Source organism: Hyperoodon ampullatus (assembly GCF_949752795.1).
Source record: "Hyperoodon ampullatus genome assembly, chromosome: 9".
NCBI lineage: Eukaryota > Metazoa > Chordata > Mammalia > Artiodactyla > Ziphiidae > Hyperoodon > Hyperoodon ampullatus.
The window spans coordinates 65334003-65346902 of NC_136922.1; positions in this window are offsets into that span (position 1 = coordinate 65334003).

A 12900-nucleotide genomic window follows, 5' to 3' on the forward strand; every position below is an offset into this window, starting at 1 on the left:
CCTTGAAATGGAATCCTTCTAGACTTTGTTTAGCAAGGGCTGTGTTGATGTGGCCTCTGTTAGAAAAGACCTGCTTTCTCTTTGGAGTCTGTGTGAGTCCCTCTACTTCACCCCCAGACCCTCTGAGCTCAGAGCAGAGGAATGTTTACATGAATAGAGACTGCCAAGGTTTTAAATTGCAACCATTAAGAAATGAATTATCCTCTTAATCTTTTTTTGCTTCATTCTCCAAAGATTAAAATGCTTTTAATTTAATAAAGTTTTGAAAAATAGGTAAGTTTATAATTTTACAAAAATGTGTTCAGAGAAGTAGGAACATACAGGGAACCCTAGAGGATACTGAGAATGACCTATTTAGGTCTCAGTCATCTCATTTTGGAGATACAAGGACACTGCCCACTTTTGGCTCTCCAGTCTGTTTAGAAGCATTTGGACTATTTTCTTTCCCCTATCAAATCAGTTAAGTCAGTGTAGGTCACAGTCTTAAAAAAAACAAAAACAAAAACTGACATTTCTTCCCTTTAAAAAATTGACACTCTTCTCTAGACAAGTACCTGCTTAGAAAGAAACACTACTTTTATTCACTTTTCCACCTTTATCCTACAGATACATGAAAATATAGATCACAAATAAAATCTGTATTTTGGATTACAAGGTCTGTTCCAAAATGGATGGACATAAGGATAAGAACATCTTTACTACTCTTATTGAGTTACAAATAAATATTGTAATTAATTTTGCACAAGTTTAGAACAGAGCATAGCAGGTCTGGATGCCAGTGTTAACCTAATTCTTCTTTGTTTGTAGATTCCAGGGTATGGCTTATTACTAATCTGAAAACACAACAGAGAGCTTGTGAAAAAGCAAATGTTCACATGTAATAATCATTTCAGCCAGATGTTCTAAATAATTTTTCACAAAGCCATTGTTTAACCACCGTGAAATAATGGTCACTTATCTCCAAAGGGAATATTTAAAATGCAAACTCCTCCTACTGTCACAAGGTGCCCTAGATTGAATATGTGTGTTGCCCTAAATTCATATGTGTGTCCCCACCCATTCATGAGGTTGGAGCCCTCATGAATGGGATTAATGCCCTTATAAAAGAGGCCCAAGAAAGCTCCCTTGCTCCGTCCACCATGTGAGCTTATAGCTAGACGATGTCATCTATAAATCAGAAATTGGGTTCTCACCAGACACTGAATCTGCTAGCACTTTGATCTTGGGCTTCTAGCCTCCAGAAGAAAAAAAAATGTTTATTGTTTATAAGCTACCCAATCTGTGGTATTCTGTTATAGCAGCCCTAATGGGCTAAGACACAAGGTATACATATAAATGTAGTGAATTTCCATTTAAAAAGTATGTAGTTCCTGTAATAGCACAGGGAAATCTACTCAGTGCTCTGTGGTGACCTCAATGGGAAGGAAATCCAAAAAAGAGGGGATATACATATACATATAGCTGATTCACTTTGCTGTACAGTAGAAACTAACACAACATTGTAAAGCACCTATACTCCAATAAAAATTTTTTTTAAAAAAGTATGCAAGTCAACCCATTTCTGAATGAGGGTACCTGGATATTATACCTTAGATTATTCATACTCCTGCATCCCTAAAGAGGAAAAGGAAGATTTAAACTTAAAAAAAATTATTTATAATGATGGAAGAAATGTTCACATATTGAGGTATGAGGAAGTCATTCTGGCTTATACATGATTTGGACTGAACTTTATGCTAACTAGAACAACTTGTCAAACATGCATTGTACATCTGTTTTAACAACTAATGAAAAGGATGCATTTAAAAATAAAAATGGAGTAACTGTGGTTCAGGCATCCAAAATAGAGCCGGTGAGCATTGTGGGTGTGGTTTCTGACATGCTCCTGCATCACTACACACTTGAATTTTCTGAACTGTATCAAACTCAAGGATACCATCAGCTGTTCTCCAAACAATATCTGCTAGCTGCTGTCAGCTGCAGCCTTATGGTCTCAAGGTCTCCCCTGGTAACTGTGCAGCCATTTCAAACCCCAACATATCCTTACTTCTTGCCAGCTCCAATCCTAATTCTTGACAAACAACTAATGTAACTTTGTGGTTTCTGCCTATATAAGCCTCCCCCATTTTGTAGTCCAGTGGAATACAATTCAAGTGCTTTTTCTTTTTTTTTTTTACCAAATCCAAGCAACAGTTTTATTTTAGTCTACAGCACAATTTTTTACGTACATTTTAGTGGTTTTGACAGTGGTACTTTTGAGCAGACTTTAAATGAATCCACAAAAGTTAATACATTTAAAATAAAATATACACAATAAAACAAGAGGCATCCAGATGTTCAGAATCATGCAGAAGGGGTGGTCTGGTTGGTGTTATCACTGGATACCTTGCCTATTTAAGAATTTATCAGCAAAAGGCCAGTCTTCTGTTCTTCATTCCCATATAGTTTACCAAAGTCAGAGAGCTCTAAACATACACAAAATAAATCCTCATTTAAAGCTACATCAGTACAAAATTTCAATGAATTGAATTCAGTGTATTGTCAAACCAAGAATTCCAATGATCAAACACATCACTAGAAAACAGGCAATATCAGCACCTGATCTAAAGGTAAGGTTATCTCATTTATTAAAATGCCAACAGAATATTAACCAACAAAGCAACTAATATGTTAATATAAGACACTGAAGGAAAACCAAAAACAATATATTAAATACCACTCCACTGAGCCAGGATATAACCCATGGATGACAGACACATGAGTTTATCTGTCAAACAGTGCTTTAAACACTTTTCTATGAAAAAGAGGAAAGTGTATCAGGAGATGCAAAGGAAAGGTAGAAATGTGAATTTATGCATCTAGTTCCTTAATTTAAAATGACTATCAAACTGACAATATAAAGCTAAGTGACAATGACTTAACCATTGGGAACCAAACAGGCATGACCACTATTCAGTGTAATTCCTAACGCTCTTCAGGAGTTTTCAGTGGATGGCCAACCCAACAATACTCTCTTAGTACAGACTAAATACTCATACACTGTTGAAAAAGACCCTGAAGAAGACATGGCAAAGGCATAGAGAAAAAGTTGAATCTTTTGAAAAAGTTAATGATATCAAAATACTTTTCCATCGCTGGGAAACCAAACTAGGTCAAGTATATGGCGCAAAGCAGCATGGAATTCAGAGTCAGAACCTCGCAGAAGAGTTTTGGAAAACGTGTAGTTTTTAAAAATTGGCAATTTCTCCATACTTAATAAAACTATCAGAAGAGGTATAATGTTTGTTCATTTCTGGAATGTTGACAGCTTGCTGCAAAAATTCACATGAATGAGGAACTGCAAAGATGCGCTTCAATGAAGTATTTTTTTTTTATTTACAAAAAACTGAAGTTTCTATTTAAAAAATAACCATGTTATGCCAAGATGAAACATAGTAAAAAGTAATTTAAGTTCTGTCCATGATTCTTTACATAGCTAATGGGAAAGTGATAGAAACCATTTTCTCTTAAAAAGGAAGTTTTGTTATTGCACTGACTTTTACAGCCTGACTTAGTAACTTAGAAATATCATGTAGTAAAATCTGTAAAATTAAAATCCAAAATTCTCGTTTGTAAACCAGTTGGCCAAGTCTAGCCAGAGTACTTCATGGTAGTGGAATGGAATGAATAATTAATTCACTACCTTATTTATTTGCTGTGAGGGGGAAAATTCCAGAACACAGCTTTTATACTTTCACAGTAATTATATTCAAAAGATATAAAGTCAGTATAGTTTTCTTTTTTTTTCCCTCTGTGCAATTTTCAGCTTTTACCCGACTCCTAAGTGCCATAACTGAAATAATACTGGTTTGGAGACCTAGTAAAGATTGGTCATAAATGTCGCATAAAGTCTGTAGGACTTGGGTAAAGATATTTCCAAATGGCATAGTAATGCACTGCAGCTGCCATGGCCATGAACAGGTGCCAGATGGCATGGGGAAATGGAATGATGCCATCGTGCTTGAAGAACACAACTTCCAGGAAATAAATTAAGCCCCCACAGGCAAGTTCATGAAGTCCTTTGGTATTACTCATTGATGTCACCACCAAGGCTGGAGAAAAACCCATTGTGAGATAGAAAAAGAGCTTAACCACCTTATACTTTTCATGGTAGAGAAATACATAAATGGTTCCTCCAGCTGCTGTGAGCTAGATAAACCAATGCGTATGAGGTGCCATATGCATATGTGGTTTATGAACCTGTTCCGGCACTAGATGGCTTAAATAAATGATACCTGGCTGCCTCCTGACACCGCTGGAATCGATTCTGGAACTGCATTGATCCTCTGCTCCTCCTCGGGGGCCGGGGGCTCCATCTCGTCAGTGCCGGCAGCCGGGAGCGCGACCCTCATGGGCTTGGGCTGCTCCGGAGGCCACCGCATGCCAGGCGGACCACTCGGCTAGGCAGGGTTGGAGAGGACTAGGCCAGGGGTCGGGACAGGGCTGGAGCCAGACCAGGCCTCAAGTGCTTCTTGAATCTGTGTCTCCTGTGCTATTGCCCTCAGTTTGGTTCAAACAAAACTCTTTTCTATTGCTATTATAAATTGTTTATTGATTATTTCCACCAATGATAACCATTTGAATAATACAAGTTAGTTATTTAACTAAAATTTTGAAAAAATATAGAAAAGAAAATAACTAAAGTAATTAAATCTCCTTAGCCTAATGACAATTGCTATAAAGGAAAAAACAGTTTTATTAAAGTGTGACTCACAGAAAAATTAAATCATACATTTACAGCTCTAAGAGTTTCAAAAAGTGAACATCCTTGTGTGGCCACTGTCCAGATCAAGAAAGAGAAAGAAAACTTTGTCATTCCCCCAGAAATCCTCACTGGAAGGGCCCTCTCAGTGTCACTCTTCCATCCCTCCCACACAGAAAATTGCTAGCCTGGTTTGTCTTCTAATCCCACTCAATAGTTTTGCCTGTTTTTTCTTTTATCCATATCTTTTTATAATTTTGAAAAATTTCACATCTACAGGAAAGGTGAAAGAGTAGTACATTGAACACTCTTATTTCCTTTACCCAGATTCACTCACTGTTAACATTTTGCCACTGTTTTCTTATTTCTCTGGACTATTCTAAAGTTGTAAGCACCATGTTCACCCCTGAATGGTTTATCAGATATCACCTAAAAATAAAGATATTCTTCTGTATAACCCAAATACCATTAGCACACTCATAAAATTAAATATTGATAGAGTAATTTGATCTAATATATAAATATATCCAAAATTTCCCAATCATTCCAATAATTTTATAGGTTTTTTTATCCATGACAGGATCAAAAATCATGTGCTGTATTTTAATTGTTTTACATCTTTCAATCGCCTTTAATCTGGAATAGTCTTTCTGCTCCTTTAAAAAAAAAAAAGGATATTGGCATTTTTCCAAGTGTCCAGGTTGGTTGTTTTATGAAATGGCCCTCAATTTGAATTTGTCTGATTGTTTCCTAATGATTCAATTCAGATTAAACATTTTTTGCAAAAATATCATATGAGTGAAGTGACTTCCTCTTCACCATATCAGTCAGGAGTCAAGTGTCAGTTGATCACATTATTGATGATGCTAAATTGGATAATTTGGTTAAGAAGGTGTCTGCCAGATTCCTTTGTCATGAAAATATTCTTTCCCTTCGCAATTAATAAATATTCTTTAGGGTAATATTTTGACACTGCGTGGATGTTCTGTTCCCCACCCCCACCCCCAAACCTTGCCTCAATGATTTTATCATCCATCGATATTTGCCTGAATTAATTGTTACATTAATGGATGAAAAATGGTGATTTAAAAAATTCTATTACTCCTGCATTGATTAGCTAGCATTCTTCTGTAAAGAATTTTTCCATTCCCTTCTTGCTCCTCCCCCCTTCTTAATTTCACCATGGACTCTTTGATTCCTTTTACTGAGTTTTTTACAATTAGCATTATTAGTTGTTTTGATGCCCTCCAATTTGGCCAGTGATAGTCCCTTCAGTGAGTCCATGAGTCCTTTAGATGTCCCTGCAGTCTTTGAGCACTTCTTTCTGGCATGAGATGTTTTCCCATTTGTTCTAGAATAATTTTGTGTATTTTAAGAGTGTTTTAAAGTTTTTCTCAATAGCTTTTGCACATTTTAAAAAAGTTTATTCCTAAGTATATTATTTTTTGTTGCTATTGTACATGAGGTGTTTCTATTGTCTTTTATGTGTGTGTATACTATCAAAATTTATATGTTAATTTTATGACCTGTTATTTTATTGAATCTCTAATGGTTAACTTAGTCATTGATTCTTTTCAGTTTTCCAGGTATATCATGCTATTATCTGAAAATAGAGTTTTGAATGTTTTCTAATTCTTCACTTCCTTTTGTTTTTCTCTTGTCTAATCGTTTTCTCTTGTCTAATTGCATCAGTGAATACCTCCAATATGGTGATAGTTGTTCTTCACATTGGTGGGTATGCCTCTGATGTTTCCCATTAGACCCAGCTCCACTCAACAACCAGCAGGCTAGAGTGCTGGACACCCTATGCCAAACAACTAGCAAGACAGGAACACAGCCCCACCCATTAGCAGAGATGCTGCCTAAAATCATAAGTTCACAGACACCCCAAAACACACCACTGGACGTGGTCCTGCTCACCAGAAAGACAAGATCCAGGCTCATCCACCAGAACACAGGCACCAGTACCCTCCACCAGGAAGCCTACACAGCCCACTGAACCAACCTGACCCACTGGGGGCAGACACCAAAAACAATGGGAACTATGAACCTGCAGGCTGCGAAAAGAGACCCCAAACACAGTAGGTTAAGCAAAATAACAAGACAGAGAAATACACAGCAGATGAAGGAGCAAGGTAAAAACCCACCAGACCTAACAAATGAAGAGGAAATAGGCAGTCTACCTGAAAAAGAATTCAGAGTAATGATAGTAAAGATGATCCAGAATCTTGGAAATACAATGGAGAAAATACAAGAAATGTATAACAAGGACCTAGAAGAACTAAAGAGCAAAAAAACAATGCTGAACAACAAAATAAATGAAATGAAAAATTCTCTAGAAGTAATCAATAGCAGAATAACTGAGGCAGAATAACGGATAAGTGACCTGGAATATAAAGTAGTGGAAATAACTACGACAGAGCAGAATAAAGAAAAAAGAATGAAAAGAATTGAGGATAGTCTCAGACACCTCTGGGACAACATTAAACACACCAACATTCGAATTATAGGGGTCCCAGAAGAAGAAGAGAAAAAAAAAGAGACTGAGAAAATATTTGAAGAGATTATGGTTGAAAACTTCCCTAATGTGGGAAAGGAAATAGTCAATCACGTCCAGGAAGTGCAGAGAGTCCCATACAGGATAAATCCAAGGAAAAACACGCCAAGACACATATTAATCAAACTATCAAAAATTAAATACAAAGAAAAAATATTAAAAGCAGCAAGGGAAAAACAACAAATAACATACAAGGGAATCCCCATAAGGTTAACAGCTGATCTTTCAGCAGAAACTCTGCAACCCCGAAGGGAGTGGCAGGACATATTTAAAGTGATGAAGGGGAAAAACCTACAAGCAAGATTACTCTACCCAGCAAGGATCTCATTCAGATTTGACAGAGAAATTAAAAGCTTTACAGACAAGCAAAAGCTGAGAGAGTTCAGCACCACGAAACCAGCTTTACCACAATGCTAAAGGAACTTCTCTAGGCAGGAAACACAAGAGAAGGAAAAGACCTACAATAACAACCCAAAACAATTAAGAAAATGGTCATAGGAACATATATATCGATAACTACCTTAAATGTAAATGGATTAAATGCTCCAACCAAAAGACATAGATTGGCTGAATGGATACAAAAACAAGACCCATATATATGCTGTCTACAAGAGATCCACTTCAGACCTAGGGACACATACAGACTGAAAGTGAGGGGATGGAAAAAGATATTCCATGCAAATGGAAATCAAAAGAAAGCTGGAGTAGCAATACTCATATCAGGCAAAATAGACTTTAAAATAAAGACTATTACAAGAGACAAAGAAGGACACTACATAATGATCAAGGGATCAATCCAAGAAGAAGATATAACAATTTTAAATATTTATACACCCAACATAGGCGCACCTCAGTACATAAGGAAAATGCTAACAGCCATAAAAGGGGAAATCAACAGCAACAGAGTAATAGTAAGGGACTTTAACACCCCACTTTCACCAATGGACAGATCATCCAAAATGAAAATAAATAAGGAAACACAAACTTTAAATGATACATAATAAGATGGACTTAATAGATGTTTATAGGACATTCCATCCATAACCAACAGAATACACATTCTTCTCAAGTGCTCATGGAACATTCTCCAGGATAGATCATATCTTGGGTCACAAATAAAGCCTTGGTAAATTTAAGAAAATTGAAATTGTACCAAGTGTCTTTTCCAACCACAGCGCTATGAGACTAGAGATCAATTACAGGAAAAGATCTGTAAAAAATACAAACACATGGAGGCTAAACAATACACTACTTAATAACCAAGAGATCACTGAAGAAATCAAAGAGGAAATAAAAAAGTACCTAGAAACAAATGACAATGAAAATACGACGACCAAAAACCTATGGGGTGCAGCAAAAGGAGTTCTAAGAGGGAAGTTTATAGCAATACAATCCTACCATAAGAAGCAAGAAACATCTCAAATAAACAACCTAACCTTACACCTAAAGCAATTAGAGAAAGAAGAACAAAAAACCCCCAAAGTTAGCAGAAGGAAAGAAATCGTAAAGATGAGATCAGAAATAAATGAAAAAGAAATGAAGGAAACGATAGCAAAGATCAATAAAACTAAAAGCTGGTTCTTTGAGAAGGTAGACAAAATTGATAAACCATTAGCCAGACTCCTCAAGAAAGAAGGGAGAAGACTCAAATCAACATGATTAGAAATGAAAAAGGAAAAGTAACAACTGGCACTGAAGAAATACAAAGGATCATAAGAGATTACTACAAGCAGCTAAATGCCAATAAAATGGACAACCTGGAAGAAATGGACAAATTCTTAGAAAAGCACAAACTTCCGAGACTGAACCAGGAAGAAATAGAAGATATAAACAGACCAATTACAAGCACTGAAATTGAGACTGTGATTTAAAATCTTCCAAAAAACAAAAGCCAGGGACCAGATGGCTTCACAGGCGAATTCTATCAAACATTTAGAGAAGAGCTAACACCTATCCTTCTCAAACTCTTCCAAAATATAGCAGAGGGAGGAATATTCCCAAACTCATTCTATGAGGCCACCATCACCCTGATACCAAAACCAGACAAAGAAGTCACAAAAAAGAGAAAACTACAGGCCAATATCACTGATGAATATACATGCAAACATCCTCAACAAAATACTAGCAAACAGAATCCAACAGCACATTAAAAGGATCATACACCATGATCAAGTGGGGTTTATCCCAGGAATGCAAAGACTGTTCAGTACACACAAATCAATCAATGTGATAAACCATATGAACAAATTGAAGGAGAAAAACCATATGATCATCTCAATAGATGCAGAGAAAGCTTTCGACAAAATTCAACACCCATTTATGATAAAATCCCTCCAGAAAGTAGGCATAGAGGGGACTTACCTCAACATAATAAAGGCCATATATGACAAATCCACAGCCTACATCGTTTTCAGTGGTGTAAAACTGAAACCATTTCCTCTAAGATCAGGAACAAGACAAGGTTGCCCACTCTCACCACTGTTATTCTACATTGTTTTGGAATTTTTAGCCACAGCAATCAGAGAGGAAAAAGAAATAAAAGGAATCCAAATCAGAAAAGAGGAAGTAAAGCTGTCACTGTTTGCAGATAACATGATACTATACATAGAGAATCCTAAAGATGCTACCAGAAAACTACTAGAGCTAATCAATGAATCTGGTAAAGTAGCAGGATACAAAATTAATGCACAGAAATCTGTTGTATTCCTATACACTAATGATGAAAAATCTGAAAGAGAAATTAAGGAAACACTTCCATTTACGATTGCAAGAAAAAGAATAAAATACCTAGGAATAAACCTACCTAAGGAGACAAAAGACCTGTATGCAGAAAACTATAAGACACTGATGAAAGAAATTAAAGATGATAGAAACAGATGGAGAGATATACCATGTTCTTGGGTTGGAAGAATCAACATTGTGAAAATGATTATACTACCCAAAGCATTCTACAGATTCAGTGCAATCCCTATCGAAATACCAATGGCATTTTCACAGGGCTCGAACAAAATATTTCACAATTTGTATAGAAACACAAAAAAAACACAAAACAGATTCAAGCAATCCCTATCAAACTACCAATGGCATTTTTCACAGGACTAGAACAAAAATTTCACAGTTTGTATGGAAACACAAAAGACCCCGAATAGCCAAGGCAATCTTGAAATAGAGAAATGGAGTTGGAGGAATCAGGCTCCTTGACTTCAGACTATACTATAAAGCTACAGTAATCAAGACAATATGGTACTGGCACAGAAACAGAAATATAGATCAATGGAACAGGATAGAAAGCCCAGAGATAAACCCACGCACATATGTTCACCTTATTTTTGATAAAGGGGGCAAGAATATACAATGGAAAAAAGACAGCCTCTTCAATAAATGGTGCTGGGAAAACTGGATAGCTACATGTAAAAGAATGAAATTAGAACACTCCCTAACACCATACACAAAAACAAACTCAAAGTCTATTAAAGACCTAAATATAAGGCCAGACACTATCAAACTCTTAGAGGAAAACATAGGCAGAACACTCTATGACATAAATCCCAGCAAGATCCTTTTTGACGCACCTCCTACAGAAATGGAAATAAAAACAAAAATAAACAAACGGGACCTAATGGAACTTAAAAGCTTTTGCACAGCAAAGGAAACCATAAAGAAGACAAAAAGACAACCCTCAGAATGGGAAAAAATATTTGCAAATGAGGTAACTGAACAATGATTAATCTCTAAAATACATAAACAGTTCATGCAGCTCAATACCAAAAAATGAAACAACCCAATCCAAAAATGGGCAGAAGACCTAAATAGACATTTCTCCAAAAAAGATATACAGATTGCCAACAAACACATGAAAGGATGCTCAACATCACTAATCATTAGAGAAATGCAAATCAAAACTACAATGAGGTATCACCTCATACCAATCAGAATGGCCATCATCAAAAAATCTACAAAAATTAATGCTGGAGAGGCTGTGGAGAAAAGGGAGCCCTCTTGCACTGTTGGTGGGAATGTAAATTGATACAGGTACTATGGAGAACAGTATGGAGGTTCCTTAAAAAATTAAAAATAGAACTACCATATGACCGAGCCATCCCACTACTGGACCTATACCCTGAGAACACCATAATTCAAAAAGAGTCATGTACAACAGTGTTCATTGCAACTCTATTTACAATAGCCAGGACACTGAAGCAACCTAAGTGTCCATCAACAGATGAATGGATAAAGAAATGTGGCACAAGTATACAATGGAATATTACTCAGCCATAAAAAGAAATGATATTAAGTTATTTGTAGTGAGGTGGATGGACCTAGAGACTGTCATACAGAGTAAAGTAAGTCAGAAAGAGAAAAACAAATACTGTGTGCTAACACATATATATGGAATCTAAAAAATAAAAAAAATATATATATATATGGTTCTGAAGAACCTAGGGGCAGGACAGGAATAAAGACGCAGGTATAGTGAATGGACTTGAGGACATGGGGAGCGGGAAGGATAAGCTGGAATGAAATGAGAGAGTGGCACAGACATACATACATTGCCAAATGAAAAACAGCTGGGAGCAGCTGCATAGCACAGGGAGATCAGCTCAGTGCTTTGTGTTCACCTAGATGGGTGGGATAGGGAGGGTGGGAGGGAAGTGCAAGAGAGAGGAGATATGGGGATATATGTTTATGTATAGCTGATTCACTTTGTTATACAGCAGAAACTAACCCACAAATGTAAAGCGTTTATACTCCAATAAAGATGTTAAAAAAATTAAAAGATTAAAAAAGTAAATAAATACCAGAAAATAAAAAAGCAAGTATCCTTCAATTCTTATTAAATAGGGTATTTTCATCAGGAATGGGTTTGATTTTTTTCAAATACCTTTTCTGCATCTAAAAACAGTTTATAAACGTTTCTCCTTAGATCTAGTAATATGGTCAATTACATAACAGATATCCTATTTCAGATTTAAGGACTCATATAGACTCAAGTGATGGATGGAAAAATATATTCATGCAAATGGAAACCCAAAGAAACTGGGGGTAGCTATACTTATGTCAGACAAAATGGGCTTTGAGCCAAAAATGATAATAAGAGAAAAGGAAAGTCATTATATAATGATGATGGGATCAATCAGTCAAGAAGGTGTAACAATCATAAATAAATACTCACCCAACATTAGAGCACCTAAAAATATTAAGCAAATACTAATAGATATGAAGGGTGAAATAGACAACAATACAATAATTGTAGGGGACTTCAATACCCTACTGTCAACGATGGATAGTTCATCGAGACAGAAAATCAACATAGAAATGATGGACTCGAACCATACATTACATCAAATGGACCTAAGAGATATCTCTAGAACATTTCATTGAACAACAGTGGAATACACATTCTCTCAAGTACACATGGAACATTCTCAATGGTAGATTATATGATAGGGGACAGTACAAGTCTTAACAAATCTAAGAAGATTAAAATCATTCCAAATATATTTTCCAACCACAGTAGCATGAAACCAGAAATCAACAACATGAGGAAACCTGGAAAATCTACAAATATGTGGAAACTACACTCCTGAACAACCAATGGGTC